Source organism: Equus caballus, chromosome 22 (assembly GCF_041296265.1).
Source record: "Equus caballus isolate H_3958 breed thoroughbred chromosome 22, TB-T2T, whole genome shotgun sequence".
Classification (NCBI taxonomy): domain Eukaryota; kingdom Metazoa; phylum Chordata; class Mammalia; order Perissodactyla; family Equidae; genus Equus; species Equus caballus.
In genome coordinates this window covers 50,622,647-50,637,967 of record NC_091705.1, presented here as the reverse complement: position 1 = coordinate 50,637,967, position 15,321 = coordinate 50,622,647, and the positions used below count along the sequence as shown (strand labels likewise).

At 57.0% G+C, this 15,321-nt stretch overlaps 1 protein-coding gene across 2 annotated transcripts in view; it reads left to right on the top strand.

The window, feature by feature from the left end:
* The first annotated feature begins 2,661 nt into the window (after positions 1-2,661).
* ZBTB46 (zinc finger and BTB domain containing 46) overlaps positions 2,662-15,321 on the top strand; it is a 71,087-nt gene continuing 58,427 nt past the window's right edge. The window contains exon 1 of one of the 2 annotated variants that reach the window (XM_023626950.2): positions 2,662-2,863. The gene's annotated coding sequence lies outside the window, so the exon portion shown is untranslated. The remainder of the gene's footprint in view (positions 2,864-15,321) is intronic. The other variant, XM_023626949.2, reaches the window with a different exon arrangement.

The following is a 15,321-nucleotide window of genomic DNA, read 5'->3' as shown; positions in this document are numbered from 1 at the left end:
CCAGAGCCGCCTCCAGCTGGAGCTGCCCTCACCAGGCTGCCGGTCTACACATGGTGAGGGGTCAGCTGGTCGTCAGGCAGCAGATCCCTCCTGGGGTCTCTGCTGGCCTCAGGGATGAGGAGCTGTGCACGTTGCGGGCACTGGGATCTATGGAACCCCAGCAAGAGGGGAGGATTTGTGACCCAGCCTGGAAGCATCTGTCTGATGCAAGCCCAATCCTAGTAGAGGCTTAGCCAATGCTGAGCACTGATGAACGTGGGGTTCCTGGGGCCACGTTGCCAGCATCTCCCCATCAGAGCAGCTGCACCGAGGTTCCTTCAGGGATTCCAGCTCCATGATCCTCCTCCTCTTCTCGGGTTTGCTGAGGCCACAGTTGCTGCTGTTGGTTTTCTTTTTTAACGGTAAAGGAAGTTATTAGCTCACGGAACAGTAACTGTCTGGAGGTAGGGTGGGCTTTAGGCATGGCTTGATCAGGGCTCTCTGGGACTGTTCTTTGTTCTGCCTTTTTGGTGTATCAGCTTCATCTTCAGACTGCTTGGCCTTCTGCTGGTTCTTGGTGCAAAAAAGGTGGGAATCTGTCCCCAATCACTGGCAGGACTGCTGGGGGGAGGGGTGTATGTAACCTCGATTCATCATCATGCAGGGTAGGGAAATGGGGAGAGAGAGTCCCAGGGCCCCAGGGACTCATTCCAGAACTCAGCAAGGCTTTCTACACAAATCAGAAGCCCCAGGCTGGCAGGTGGGCCCTACTATGGGTGAGATGAAGGCTTAGGTCTCCTGCGCAGGCCTCCTGAGCAATGACTGAGCACCACTGTGGCCTCTGATCGAGGCAGACTTTGCGGCTCTCCGTTCCTGCACCGACGATGGACACAGCATCCCAGCAATGCTGTTCTCCTTGGGAGTGTCTGGGGGGGGGGGGGTCAAGCCATCTTGGGAGAGACTGGGACTCTCTCTGAGCGAGGAGGGCAGGCCTCAGGAGTCTGATCCTCCTCAATTTGGTCGGGCAACCCACGGACCCTCCTCAGTCTCTCTGGCCTCCTTTCCTCCATGGGCCACAACTGTGCTCTGGGCAGGCAGCTGCGGGGACTCCTGCAGAGAGCACTGGCTGTGCCCTCAAAGGGAGGAGGCGGGTGACCAGCCAGACCCTCCTGGAGGCCTATCGCTGCGCTTCTCAGGGCAGCTGTGCCCAGGCCCCACCTCTGGAGGGAGGGGGAACTCGGGCCTGTCATTCCAGACCAGCGGGATGTGAGGAGAGTGTCCCCAGAAGAAAGGCCTGTGGGCAGTGCCAACCAGGCAGCGGGAAGGGAGTGGGGTGAGTGTCGGCACAGCCATTTCCAGGCGCCGCCAGCAGCGAGGGAGTGTCCGAGCCTTTCATCGCTGGCTGCCAGATCGTGCTCACCCTTGTTCACTCAAGGAGAATGCCCCCCCCCCCCCCACCTCCAGCCTTCCCTCCCACTGCAGCCCAGTGAATGCCTCCTTACACATCCTGAGAAAGCATCCATAATGGCCCGCCACCTCCCACCTCCCAAGGAATTCCGCACAGGGAAGCAGGGCGCGCATGGCCCGCGGCGTCTCCCCATTGGATGGCCCAGTCGTGCTTGACTCCCCTGCGCGGCTGGCCAGCCACAGGCTCACCTCCCTTCCCACTGCCGCGCCGAGAGAGGAAGCGAGCTGGCCTTTGACCCCCTCACAGGCCAGCCGGGAATGCGGGGCCACGCTTCCCATTCCGCCCGCCTGAGGGCTCGAGGACAGCGGGGGCGAGATGGGACGCGCAGGGCCTATGGGGGGCAGCAGATGTGGCTCGCTGGCGAGGGGTGGGGGCTGCGGGGCAGGACCCAGGCCGCTTGCTTCCCGCCCCTTCGCGGGGACCCACACTCCCAGGGGACAGACAAGGCAGCGGAAAGGACCTACTCGCGTGGCCGCCAGTGCTTTTAAGTTGGCCAAACCCAAGCCCCAGCGGCAGGCACTGTCACGTGGCCCGCGCCCCCAGGTGCGCCTCTCCCTGGGCGCACTAGGTCCCCAGACGGCGCGGGCGCGCGGTGCCTAGGCCCTCTCGGCCAGGCGCCCCTGCGCGGCCGTGGGAGCGCGTTTCGCGGCAGAGCGGGCCGCCTGGGCGGGCGGGGAAGTCGCGAAGTTTGAGAGACGCGCGCGGTGCGACTGCGCGTCGGTGCGCGGGTACAGCCTGTGGCCCGGGGACCCGCGCGCTCCCGAGGAACAGGCGTGCGGGCAAAGCCGGGGTGCGCAGTCCGGGCAGGGCCTGGGGTGCCCTCGCCCCCGCCCGCATCTCCCAGCCGGGCGGGGGGCCGCCGCTCGGCCCCCGGGGAAGGGGAGCGGGCGCCCGAGACCCCACGCCGCGCCGCCCCCGCCCCCTGCCAGCCCAGCGGAGGGGGCTTCCCACAATGCCCAGCGAGCTCCAGCCCGCACTTCCGCTGTCCGGCCGCCCGCGGGGGGGGCGAGGAGAACCGACCCCGCCGCGGCCCCCTCCCGCCGCGCGCCGGAGCCGGGTCTGGCGGGGGCGGGCGGCCGGCGGGCCGGCGGGGGCGGGGCCCGGGGCGGTGGCCGGGGCCGGGGCGCGGCGCGGGCCAATCAGCGGCGGCCGGGCGCGCGCCGGGGGGCGGGGTCGGGGTCCGCAGGCGGGGCGCGCGCGCGGGCGGCGGGGGCCGCGGGGTTGGAGCGGGCGCGGGGGCGCGCGCCGGCCTGACGGACCGACAGACGGACGGACGGACCGACGGACGCAGCGGCCGAGGCGAGCGCGCAGCTCGGACCCGCCCGGACGCAGCGCTCGCCAGGCGGCGGCGGCGATCATCGGCTCCGGTCCGGCGGCCGCGGCGCCCGCCCTCGCCCGCGCCCCATGGGGTCACAGGTAAGCGGCGCCGGCTCATTGTCCGCGGGCCGGGCCGGCGCATCGCTGCGGGGCCGGGCCGGGGCTGGGCGGGGGCCGCTCGGAGCCGGGGCCGCTCGGAGCCGGGCGCGCCCCCGCTGCCGGCGCCCCGCGCCCCGCCGCGCCCCGCCCCGCGGGGGCGCCCTCCTGGAGGCGATCGGCGCGCCGGGCTGCGGCTCCGGGGGCGGTGGCAGCGACCCCGGCCCGGCCGTTGCGGGTCCCCAAGCTCGGGTGGCGCGGGGCGGGGCGCTGCGGGCGGGGGCGGCGCGGGGTCCCCGCGGGGCTGCGCGCTGAGGCGGAGGCGGCCGCGGGGCTGCCCCGCGCCCCTCGCCCTCCGCGCCTCCTGCCGCCGCCGCCGCCGCCGCGGTCCCTCCCCCGTCACCTCCAAAAGGGGAATTTTCCAGCTGGTAATTTCTGCTGCGTCAACGCCCGGCCCCAGGAGGCAGCCCGGGGGCATCCTGGCACCCCTCCGGCCCCGCCGCCCCGCGCGACCCCCGCCTGCGCCGCGGAGTCGCACCCGGACCCGCCCGCGCCGAGTTTGCCAAGAGTCAGAACTGCGGGAGGTGGGCTCGGGCGGGTCCCCGCTCCCCGCCGGGCCTTGGGGGTCATTGTCTCCCCCTGAAGCCGGGCAGTGGCCTCGTCTCCATTTTAATTACTGGCTGAACCGGGGCGCAGGGGCCTCGGGGCTGGGCGGCTGGAGGAGCGCGGAGGGGACTGGGCGCGCCGAGCGCTAAGGGGCGCGCGGAGCGGACGGGGCGCGCGGAGGGAGTGGGGTCCGCCGCGAGCCGCGTCTTTGTTTCTCTGTAAATAGATATGTCAGTTTCGCAGGGTGGCACGAGTCGGTGTCTGACAACTCAATCCTGATGGCAGTGGGGGATGTTCTGCGCCAGGAGGAGAGCTCTGGCTAGTTGGGGTTCCCCCAGCTCCGCTAACAAATTCCTTATTATAGGTTTAACGGACTACGCACAATAGGGCTGGACCGACGAGCCTGGGTGCAAACCAAATGGGGCGAAGAACAGATATTTTCTGGCACCACGGAAATATAAACAAACGAAAGTTTGACTGAGATTCTCAGTGAATTTCCTCGCGCTTTCCTTCTACAATCTCAGCGACGCGTTTGTCCTGGATTACAGTGGCAAGATTGTTATCAGCATTGTTTAAAGAAATGCTAATTAGGCAACGTGTTTAGCAAACGGCTGGGCGAAGACACCTGTGCAGGGAGCACTCGCGAGCCTTTAATTGTATCAATTGTAGAATCTCTCATGTTGGGTTTATTATTGAAGCCGGCTTCCCGTTTGGGTAGCAGTCTTGTGGATTCACTCCGTTGCTGGTCCACATGCTGCCAGAGCAAGGCAATGTTCCGCTCTGCAAGAGTGGAAAATAGTTTGTTCGTCAACAGGAAATTTATAGAAAGGTTTTTCACATGAATAATGAAGTAAACAATATTATCACAGTAGAATCCTTCCGTTTGGTATATTTTATGATAATTTTAGATATTATCAAACTGAAAACTTTGGAGATTTGTTATTCCAGAAAGAATTAAGCTAATGATAGCCTACTTAGGCAGAAGTTACTGAAGGTTTAAGTAGGAGCTTAAACATTGTGTCCCCTAAAATGTTGGTAGTTATTTCCTGAAGGGAAGAAGGTGTGGGGCTGTGGGGAGAGGTCTCTTTAGAGAATGGGAAATGGATTCACTTTAGGCTCTTCAGAAACCCGCAGTGCAGCCTTTCCTGGAGGCCAGCCGTGGGACATTTAATTAAGCCTCTCACTGACGTCTTCCTGGAGATGAGAATCTTGTTTTGATTAGATGAGATGACCACTGTTCAGGTTTAGCTGTTTTGTGTTTGAAAATAAGTTGTTTCTGTGCTCCAACCTTGGTCCACGTCTGCTCTCTGATGTTCAGGACTGCGGCACCTGCAGAGGCACCAGCCCTCTTGGATGCTGTGTGTCCCACTCAGTTATCCAGGATCAAGGTGACCCAGTGCCCTGGTGACAGCCACTCGCTCACAAAGGGCGAGGGAAACCCCAAGAGTGTGTGGAACAGCTGTAAGGACTTGGAGGAAATACCGTCTGACATATCAGGGTGTATTATTTACAAACATGTTAAACCAAATTAAATTGCAAGAGTGAACTTTCCAACACTGTCCTTATGTGGGGGTTTTTCTAAAGAAGGGAAAGTGGGCCAGTCTGTCCCTGTGGTCTGGGTTTCTGGGACAGCTGTGCAGTGTTCATGCTCTGTTCTCTGCCAGAGGTCTCGGACCAGCCCCTGAGAGCTGAGGAGCCCCACTTAGTGCGCGGTGTTTAGGAAGTGCTGCAGACCCGAGAGCGTGAGCCGAGCCGAGACCTCCCTCTGCTGATGCTGCTTGTGCTCAGGTGCCCTCTCGGCTGCTCTGTTAAAGTGAGAGGAGAGTTCTAGAAGCCATTGCTCCTTGTCCCCACTCCCAGTGTCACAGCACCTGCCACGGTGGTCCCTGTTCTGGGAGCTTCATGTTCCTGCCCAACTCATGTTGTCATAAAAATGTAGGCTTTTTTTTTCTCTCTGACTTAACACATTTTATCTTAAAGTCTGTCGAGTGATAGTAGATTGTCAAGAATTCCCTGTGAATCTGTCCCCTTCCCAGAAAAAAAAAAGATTATTCTTGTTGCTACAAGTTTGCCTGAATGGCCTGACTCCTAAGAATAAATGGATGGTTAAAAATCTCTGTTGAGGCCACAAGGCTTATTTAAGTCTTTGAAATACGTTGTCTTGTCCTCGTCCTGGTTCTTGTGTCCTCTGCCCTCGGCTCTGGCTCTGGTGCAGCCATGACCGCTGGGGTCAGACCCTGGGATCACGGAAGGCTTTTCCTTCTGTTCTGCCATTCCAGCTTAACTGCTCTGTGCTCCTGACGTGCACACACTCAGGCTCTGTGGTCTGGTTTGCTGGTGATGGCAGAAGACGCCCTGTGGGAATTGTTGTAGATGGAAAAGTCGTGGAAAAGGGAAATAACATTTTCTATTAAACTAAAAAGTTGTTATAGTAAAGGATAAAAACGAGCCAGATCAGTCAAATTTGACCTTAGTGTGACTTATGCAAAGTTTTCTCTTCAGTATCTATCAAAAGTGCCATTTAAGTCTTTAGATTAAAAAATTACTAAGTATTTTTAAACATTATTTGGACTTAAAAATTACTAACTTCGGTATCTTGGAATGGAAAGTTGAGAACCGGGGCTGGCCCGGTGGTGCAGTGGTTAAATGTGCACATTCGGCTTCCGTGGCCCGGGGTTCGCTGGCCCAGATCCCGGGTGTGGATATGGCACTGCGTGGCAAGCCATGCTGTGGTAGGCGTCCCACATATAAAGTAGGGGAAGATGGGCACAGATGTTAGCTCAGGTCCAGTATTCCTCAGCAAAAAGAGAAGGATTGGCAGCAGATGTTAGCTCAGGGCTAATCTTCCTAGGAAAAAATAAAAATAATAAAAAAAAGTTGAGAACCGTGTTACTGTGTCTTCAGCAGCATCCTCAGAGCCTTTGTGCTGTGACAGATGTGTTTTTTGAGTCGTATCAGAGTGACAGTACCAGGGTTTTCACTCATGACAGTTGTTTGGCATTTTCATGGACCTGCTGTGGACCAGCCTTTAGGCCACTTTGGGGACAGAGTTCCTACAGAGGGGCTGGTGATCTGTTGGGATGGGTCAGGGGCACACAGGAACCGCTGACGTGACCCGGTGTGGGAAACAAATGCTGGTGGGAAAGGCTGAGAGCTTGGAGGGGGACAGAGCGTAGACCACTGGCTGGGGAGGGGGCATCTGAATTTCTGAGAGGACTGGAGGGAAGGGGTGTCTGTGCAGACCCTCTCTGCTCCGTGCTGGACCCCAGGGGCCAGGCAGCTTCTGCACAGTCATGTCCTGCATGCCCACACTCCAGCCACTGCTCAGTCCGTGTCCTGGCCCCGAGTGGCACCCGGTCCCTGCCGGTTCACGTGGGCCAGGTGTGCGGCGTCTTCCTCTCGCTTCCCTGTCAGCAGCGGGCGGCTCTTGCAGGTCCACGTGTGTGTGGGAACGGTCGTTTTTTAAAGGGTCCTCATTGGCACCGCATTTGGATGGCATGGGATACGGGTGCTTTTTATTCATAAGACATTTATTCATAAGACATTTTTGTTTCCCTCTCTGCCCCCCCCCCCCCAACATCAGCACCTGCGACTCCGCAGAAAGCATGGCCCCTCGTGGGGAGCTGAAATGCCCTTTCACTGACACACAGCGGCCAGGCCCCCAGGCCTGTGTCGCACTCCTTCTCGTAGGGCAGAAAGAAGGCAGTCTTCGGCCTGGCTGCAGACGGAGGGCTGGAGAGTGGCACATGTCAGGAGCTGCGTCCGTGAAAGGTGGGCTTGTGGGTAGCATGGCCCAGGCGGCTTTGGGCCAGTCACCTTCGTGGTCATTGTGGGCCCCCTGGCAGACGGAGGTCTGACCTGGATCTTCCATCCATCCCACTCTGGACACTAGGTGATGTGGACCTGCCTGGGGCACAGAGCAAACTGAGGACCCTCAAGTCCGGCAGAGGAGCAGGCAGTCCGCCAGCCCAGCATTTTCCTGCTTTCGTGGCGATTTGCTGCTCTCCAGAAGGCTTCCCAGAAACAGCCCCACTAAAGTGACCCATGAGGAGCTGGTCCTTGGTTTCTGGGGTGTGGAGGGGCAGATGCAGACAGACAGGCTTTCTAGAAACACACTCACGATCCACTGAGCAGCTCTCTTGGCAGAGGAACGGCATGTGAAGTGAGCGTCACATTCGCCCAACACCCAGGGCTGTTTGCGCAGAGGAGAGAAGCCCCACCCAGGGCGCTGAGGGCGAGGGCAGGGAGCTGATTACGGAGGGTAGACAGGGATGATTGGAAATGCCATCATGTGGGTGGCCAGGAGAACCCGGGAGGAAGAGGACGAGCGTGTGGTTTTAGGTGGTGGTGTGGCCCCTGTCTTGCAGACTCCGGGCAGGAAGAGCCGGAAGGCGGGGGAGGCCCAGGGTGGCGTGCAGTGAAATGACAGCGCCTCCGCCGTCGGGCACGCGCCCAAAAAGAGCTTTAGAGAGCGTGGTCCGTGGGCAGCCTTGTCCCTATTCGAATCTGGAAAAGGTTTATTTTGCATTCTCACCCCATCCCCTTTAAAATAATGAAGGTTTTGAGTGACAGTATCCTTTTGTTTAGGAAGTTCAAAGCCAGCTTAGAAAATTTTGAAACAAGTGGGAATTACTCAGCTTCATTTAGAGATGGAGAACGAGCTGGCTGCAGAGGGCTGCAGTTTCCCAGAACGGCAGGGGGACTGGCTGTTCAGCTCAGTTCCTGGTCCTCCAGTTTTAGCGCAGAATCTGTAGACCAACTGCAGGACTGGCGATGCCCCATGCTCCAGGGGGACCTGCCCAGGCGGTGCAGAGTCAGATGCTCTACTTTTGAGGAAATAAAGCCCTCGTTCTGGGGCGTGATGGCAGGTGCAGCCTCAGACAGGGAGGACGCAGGGTCCTGGTCTGGAGTTCGCAGACTCGCCAGCTTGACTTTCTCTCCCTCGTGTTTTCATGCTCGTCAGATGGGCCTGGATCCCACGCGCACCCTGTGCGTGCATGGTGGTTGGTGCCACTCCAGTTTGTCCTGATGGCAGCATTGACTTGATGGTGCATCTTCGGATCCAGATGTGGGAGGAGAGGGGTTGCGGGGCTGTATGGGACTCAGCCCGTGTCGGTGGCTGACCAGAGAACTCCTGACGATTAACGTGTGAACCGCCTCCTGCATCCTTCTTGTGCGTGGGGCCCATGAGCCCTCAGACACCAGGGCCTGGGGGGCATGTGTGTGCACCAGCAGAGGTTTTGGGGGTATTTCCTGGCATTCATGCTCAGAAAGGTTGGACAGGCCCCTTCCCCTCCCGTTTGTCCCTGTTTCAGGCGCTGCCCCGCCATCAGCGCTGCTTCTCTCGTTTCTACAGTGTTCACAGTAAGAATCGCTGCTGAGGAAGTTCCAGGTGCTGCCTCCTGTACAGACTTGTTGGATGGGAGGGAGAGTTGAGGAGGTAGCGTCCTGCAGAGTCCTGAGTGCGGGCCCAGCCCTCTGGGGGCGAGCGCGCGGGCCGGCTGCAGATCTTCCTGTTTCTGAGCATTTCAGTAACAGCACGAAGGTGCTCTTCCCTGTGACTTGAAGTGACTGTTACTGACTGTGTGTCCGTCCGTGATTTTTGATTTCTGAAGGGAAGCTGAGGGAGTCCGGACATTGAAGGCCATGTGGGCGCTTCCTGAGGGGCGAGGTGCTGGCCCGGAGCTGCGCAGCGTCCTGGTCTTTGATGTGGTTCTGTTCGCCATCGTATTGTGAAAGCACAGTCTAACTCTAGATTGTCGCCTTTGCATTTGTTTTGGTCGTTCGTGGGTAACTCCGTAAAAGCGAAGCTTCCTGTTTTTCCATTGCCTGACGTGATCTGGAAACGCGTGTCTGTATCTCTTCATCACTTTCATTTTGTACGAAGAGTTTTTTCTTCCACCTCTGAGTGTTTGAAGAACTTTTCAGAAGTTGTCACAGACACGCTGTCCACGGGGCAGTACCTGGAGCCGTACCCAGCCTGCTGCGTGACTGAACAAAGTGTTTTTAATATTGGGTACATTTTCACTTTTCCTTTTTTTTTCCTCCTTTTTGGTGAGGAAGATTGTCCCTGAGCTAACATGTGTGCCTGTCTTCCTCTATTTGGTATGTGGGACGCCACCACAGCATGGCTTGATGAGAGGTGTGTAGGTCCACACCCGGGATCCGAACCTGCAAACCCTGGGGCACTGAAGCTGAACACGCAAACGTAACCACTGTGCCACTGGGCTGGCCCCTCCTTTTTCTTTCTTACATTGTTGGCAGAATGAGACAAGAACAAGGAGTGAAAAGGTGACACTGTCCTTGGACACCCCTTTTAGTTAAAGTCGGCCTGAGTCGCTCCCTGAAGTTGACTGGAGGGTGGAGCGGCCGTCTGGGGTGTTGAACAGTGGTCTTCTGGCTGCCCTGCTCCTCGTCTTCCGTCAGGCCTCGTGGCCATGACTGTCCTCAGCGTGGTGGAAACCCTGCACACGTGGTGGAAAACCCCTGGAGGAAGGGAGGGCAGAAGGTTCCAGTGCCTGCAGGGCTGTGTGGCCCGGTGACTGTGGCTCATGCATGAGCAGGGCTCTTGCGGTGGGGCAGAGCCGTGCTGTTCCAGGGCATGCGTGAGCACTCAGGTGCTGAGAAGTAGGTCGGGGAGTGTCCGCACCAGGAGACAGGCCTTCACTGCGTCCGGCAAACCTGCGCCAGCGCAGAGGGCCGGCGGTCGGTCAGACGCCGGGTGTGTTCCTTGACCAGTGGACGTGTTGCTCCCCTGAGCCAGCACGGTGGGGCGGGCACGGCCTCTTCAGCTCACCTGTATGCTAACCACGTTTGCTTGACAGCGTTCTCAACGACCTCACTTTTTACTTAAACTTATTTTTGCCTTGTCTTAAGGAGCAAGAATAGCCATGAAATCATGAGTTTGATGTCTCAGTTTTATTTTTCTTGACATACACTAACATGGTCACGTAACTATGAGGATAGATAAAGATTTGCCCGCCAGTTGGCCAGAAGCTGTCCTGGGTGTGGCTGTGGTGTGCGGACCACCCCTCAGGGCTCCACTGCTCTCTGCCATCTGCTCTCTGCCTCAGGAGCAGCCGTGCACCACACTTGTCACACTCACTCGGGCACGTGACATGCACCCCACATTGCCCCCAGTGGCCCACTGGGAGAGCTCTGGCATTCTGGCCCAGGCATAGAGGGGGTGGCTGGCTGAGCCGCTGTGCTGTAGTCCCTGTCCAGGTTCTGGGTTCTGAGTTCTGGGTGCGAGTGGCTTTGCCACATGGCTTTCCTGGCCGAAGGGGTGGACTGTATCCATGGTTCTCACCTCAGAACCCCTTGGAGAACTTCATACAGATGTATCTTCCAGCCCCATTACACACTACTGAATCGGAGGGGGGGGCGGGCCTTGTGCAGATCTGGGTTAAGAACCACTCATGCCCCATCTCACAGGGCCGTTCCATCGTCTGATTGTAAGTCTTCAGTTTCCTGGGGCTGCTGTAACAAAGGACCACAAACCTGGTAGCTTAAAACAATCGAGATTTATCGTCTCATGGTTCAGGTGGCCGGAAGTGCTAAATCAAGGTGCGGGCAGGGCCATACTCTCTCCAGGGATCTCTCCAGAGATCTCCAGAGATCCTCCCGGGGGGGATCCTTCATGTCACTTCCAGTTTCTAGTGGCTGCCAGAAATCCTGGGTGTTCTTGGCCTGAAGACACATCGCTCCAGTCTCTTCCCTCGTGTTCTCATGGCCTCTCACCATGTGTCCAAATGTCCCTCCTCTCATACAGATGCCAGTCATAGTGAATTAGGGTCTACCGTAATGATGTAATCTTAACTTGGTTATTTCTGCAAAGACCCTTTTAACAAATAAGGTCACATTTGCAGGTACCGGTGGTTAGGACTTGAACGTATCTTTTTTGTGGGACTTAATTCAACCCACAACACCACTGTGGCTTTTATTTGCCTGACATGTTTCCATATATGTTTCTCAATCCCAGAGTTTGTTGAGGCTTCTCTGTCCATCACCAGCTGTCACTGCTCACAGCTGCTGTTCCCTCGACCGTATAGCAGAGGTGACAAGTGCCTAGCACGTCAGTGAACATGTCCAGCAAACCTGCACTCGGCCCCGAGCCTGCAGCAACACAACAGCCAGCCAGGCCCTTGTGTGCTGGATTGAGTGCCCTGCAGGGGAAGCAACAGAGCAGAGACAGAGGCCGTGAGAGACAGACGGCCACCCTGCTGTGGAGAGAGGAGGGCCCGTGTGATGGGGGTCAGGCACTTTTGGGTAGAGGGTGAGCAGAGGGGGAGCCGAGGGTGTCTGGCAGGGGAAGTTGGAGGGGGCTCCGAAGCAGGCTGCGGGGCCCTCCTCTGGGCACTGTCTGTGCTGCACTGGACGCACATGTGCCACCTGCCCACCAGCTCAGACCTGGGGACTCTTCTCACCCCCAGGCAGCTGGTGAGACCTGGGCCCCTTTTCAGAATAGCGTTTTTATTGCTTCCCGTAAGATACACGGGAAAACGAAGGACAGCGGCTATTGAAATACAGTCGTCGAAATTTAGAAAACTTTCTTTCAAGCTAAAATAACGTGTGGAACTTAATGTATCAAATAATGTCATTAAGTGGAGGGTCTGAAACTTGTAATTCTGAAGCAGGAATGAGCATGGGAGTGTTCTGTGGGGCCTGCAGCAGCCGTGGGGATGTGGAAGAAGCTGTGGCCTGTGGCTTGGTGTCCGCATTCACAAAGGTGTGGTCCCTCTCCTGTCGGTGCCGAGGGCACGCAGATGGTTGGAGGCCGTGTACTGAGGGGAGGGCAGGGGTCGCTGCTGTCACCTTGATTCACTCGCAGGGTCACCCTGCAAATAAGACCCTTGCCTGGTGGGGTGGGACGGAAGTGGGTCCCTCTGCAGACCCGTGTGGGTCTCACAGTGGACGGGGCCATGCTGCCCCTGTTGACCTCGGGCCCTGTGGCAGCTCGGAACCGTGGTCTGCAGGATCCGGTTAGAGTCTTTTGCAGCTTCTGCGTGGCTCGATCGCATATTCTCCCAATTCTGTAAAAGTGATGTTCTTTCACAACCTAATTAGATTTAAGAACTTATTTTGGAAGTTTTCAGACGTGCACAGACCTGGCGGGAATGCCTGGCATCCACCACAGTGACCCCACTGCCTGTTCCTCGCGGTCGTTTCTCCCCCTCGGTGTTTTGCTCTGGAGTATTTGAAAGCAAAGTGCAGACCTTTTCTTTTACCTCCCAGTGCTTCACGGTGCGTGGCTGGCGTGTGCAGCTGTGCACCCAGTGAGGCCCTCCCCGTGCCGCCATCCCAGCGTGCTTCAACATCCGAGGCTGCGTCGTGCGCGTCTTCATGCTGGTTTGTTTAAACTGGTGTCCAGACAAGGCCCACTCATGGCACTTGGGGTGGTGCCTCTGAAATCTCGTCCATTCTGTTTTGTGCTATTTGTCTGTTGAAACATTGGAGCTTGTTGGTCCTACGTGGTGGTCTGGCTCGTTTCATCCTCTGACTGTAAGAAGCCCCACCCCATTTTCCTGTGAGGGCTGTAGGACCAGATGGAGGCTATGGGCTCCGGCTCACCTTCCTTGGGGCAGGCAGAGCCCTGTCAGCATCTCCTGGGGCCCCACGTGTCTTGGACCCGGCATCTGAAGTGTAAAAATGACATCTATGTCAGAATTTCTGATTTATAGTATTTTAAAGACTACGGTTTTTGTATTTTTGGTGCCTGCTTTTAAAGATATGTGTGCCTTTTGTTAAGGAGATGCTCATGTAACTTTGAAAATAACTATCACCTATGTAAGTTTTATGTTAAAAATTTTAGATTTGCTATTGGTTAATAAAGTACAGTAGTATCTTGTGAATTTTTTTAACTTAAGAGAATTGTCTCAATTCTCTTCTTTTAAATTGATCATTTGGTTTTGAACTAAAACAAATTAAATTTACCTTTGCTTTTCTTTTTTTAATGTGGGAAAAGTGGAAGTGTAATTTTGCCCGAATTTGGAATTTTCCTGTTAGTGAGAAGTTTTGTTACAAAAAGATTACCCCTCTCGTGGGTCAGTGCTAAGACCTTAATTTGCAGGATCTTCCTTTTGAGTATTTTAATACATGCTTCTCAGCTTGTTTGGAGTCATGAGCTATTTTTACCTTAGTTTTTTTCCCAGATAAATCATTTTTATCCACAGCCAACACTGGGTCTGAAAATGTGTGAGCTGGCCCCTCGGGAACAGTGGCAGCTGATGAGATGATGTGGGGCTTGATTTTAGGATTTCTGTCTCATGAAGAAAATGCTGGAATTTTGTCAGAGCTGGTGAGGAAATTGGGTTTGTTCATCCGTCTCTTTTCACCCACCATTTCCTGAGTCCTGTGCAGGTGAGAGAGCTGAAATCATGTCCCCTGTGGTCTCTCCTCTGACTGTCCTGTCCACTGCCTGGACCCTGACGTCGGTGAGCACCGGGTCCCACTGGGTCAGCCGTTAGCAGTTGGTTGGCAGCTGCCTCCACCAGGAGAAGGAGGCGGCAGGTCGCTGCAGAGCCGGGGCAGTGACTGTCCGGGTGCTCACTGCCTCGTGGGTGTGCCCGTCAGCCTTGCCATCCAGCTCAAGGTCGTGGTGGGAAGAGTCAAGTAGCTGCTGCCTGCTCTCCTGGACCATCAGTCCACGGTGTTGCAGTGTCTGAGGAGCCTGCGAGGCGGCCTCCCCTCTCGCTCTTTGTCTGCCTCAGTGCGGAGGCTCGGGAAATAGTTGTAGAGAAAGTGACAGTCGTACCGCCAGAGCGCCTTGCCCCACAGTCTGCTCCTTAGGAGTCGGAGTGGGAGGCCTCTGTGCCGGGCACTCCAGGTGGTGGGGCAGGAAGGGGCAGCCTGCATCCCCTGGGGGCCCCGTAGTTCTAAGGTTTAGATGAGACATTGGCCCCCAGTGGCCCCCCCATGGACCCCCACCCCTGAGGGCCGTGTGGGGTTCTGGGACCCAAGGAGGCCAACGTGTGCTGTCCTGTTAGGAAACTTTGACTGCCTCGTGGTGTCCCACCCCGCACACCTTCAAGCTCCCAGGAGGAGTGAAGAAAGGGAAGTGTGGGTTTCTCCTGTCTTTAGGCTGAATTCTGCCTCCTGGACGTTAATTTCCATGGTGTCACCCTGCCCCACGCAACTTCTTGGAGTTTTGTAGATAAGGAACTTCCTTTGGAGGGAAAGGGGATTTGAGCAGACATCCTAGGTTCCATGTCCTCCGCTCTGATTTCTCCCCGTTTCTTTCTTCTAAGTGTCTTGGTGTCGACGTGGGCGACGCCCGTTGCCCCTGAGCTGGCCTCCCGCTTCCCGCCTCTTGTCCCCTGACTGTGGCCTCTGGGTGGCTCCTCCCTTTTTGCTGTTCTGAATGGCAGCTGGGACGCCCTGGGACAAATGGGCACTGGGGCTTTTTCCTTGGGGTAGAAGTAGTGGTCCAAGATGGGCCGCGTCTCTGCCCCGCCTCGCTGCGGGCTGCGTGCTAGAACGACCCGCGGCTTGCAGCTCTCCAGTTGCAGTCGCCACCATCTTTGGGTTTTTAGGACTTTACATTAATTTTTGCCAGCTTCATACATTCAGCTTTTTCTTGGAAATCTTTTCTCAGAGTCTAGTACATTTGTTCGCTGTGTTTCTTTTAGGCCTTGCCCAGACACCTTGAAAGTTTTAACATTAAGTCAGAGGATTAACTCTGATTTTAGAAGGAGCAGAGAGGGCTGTGGGGTCCACCCTGCAGCCCCCAGACCTTCCAGCTCCGCAGCCTCGGCTGCGCCTTCCCTCGTCAGGGTTGTGCAGGAGCAAGGGTGCATTTGGTGAGGAGGGCAAGGCGGGAGTGGCCCGTGGGGCACAGAACCTGCGGGGTGGTTGTC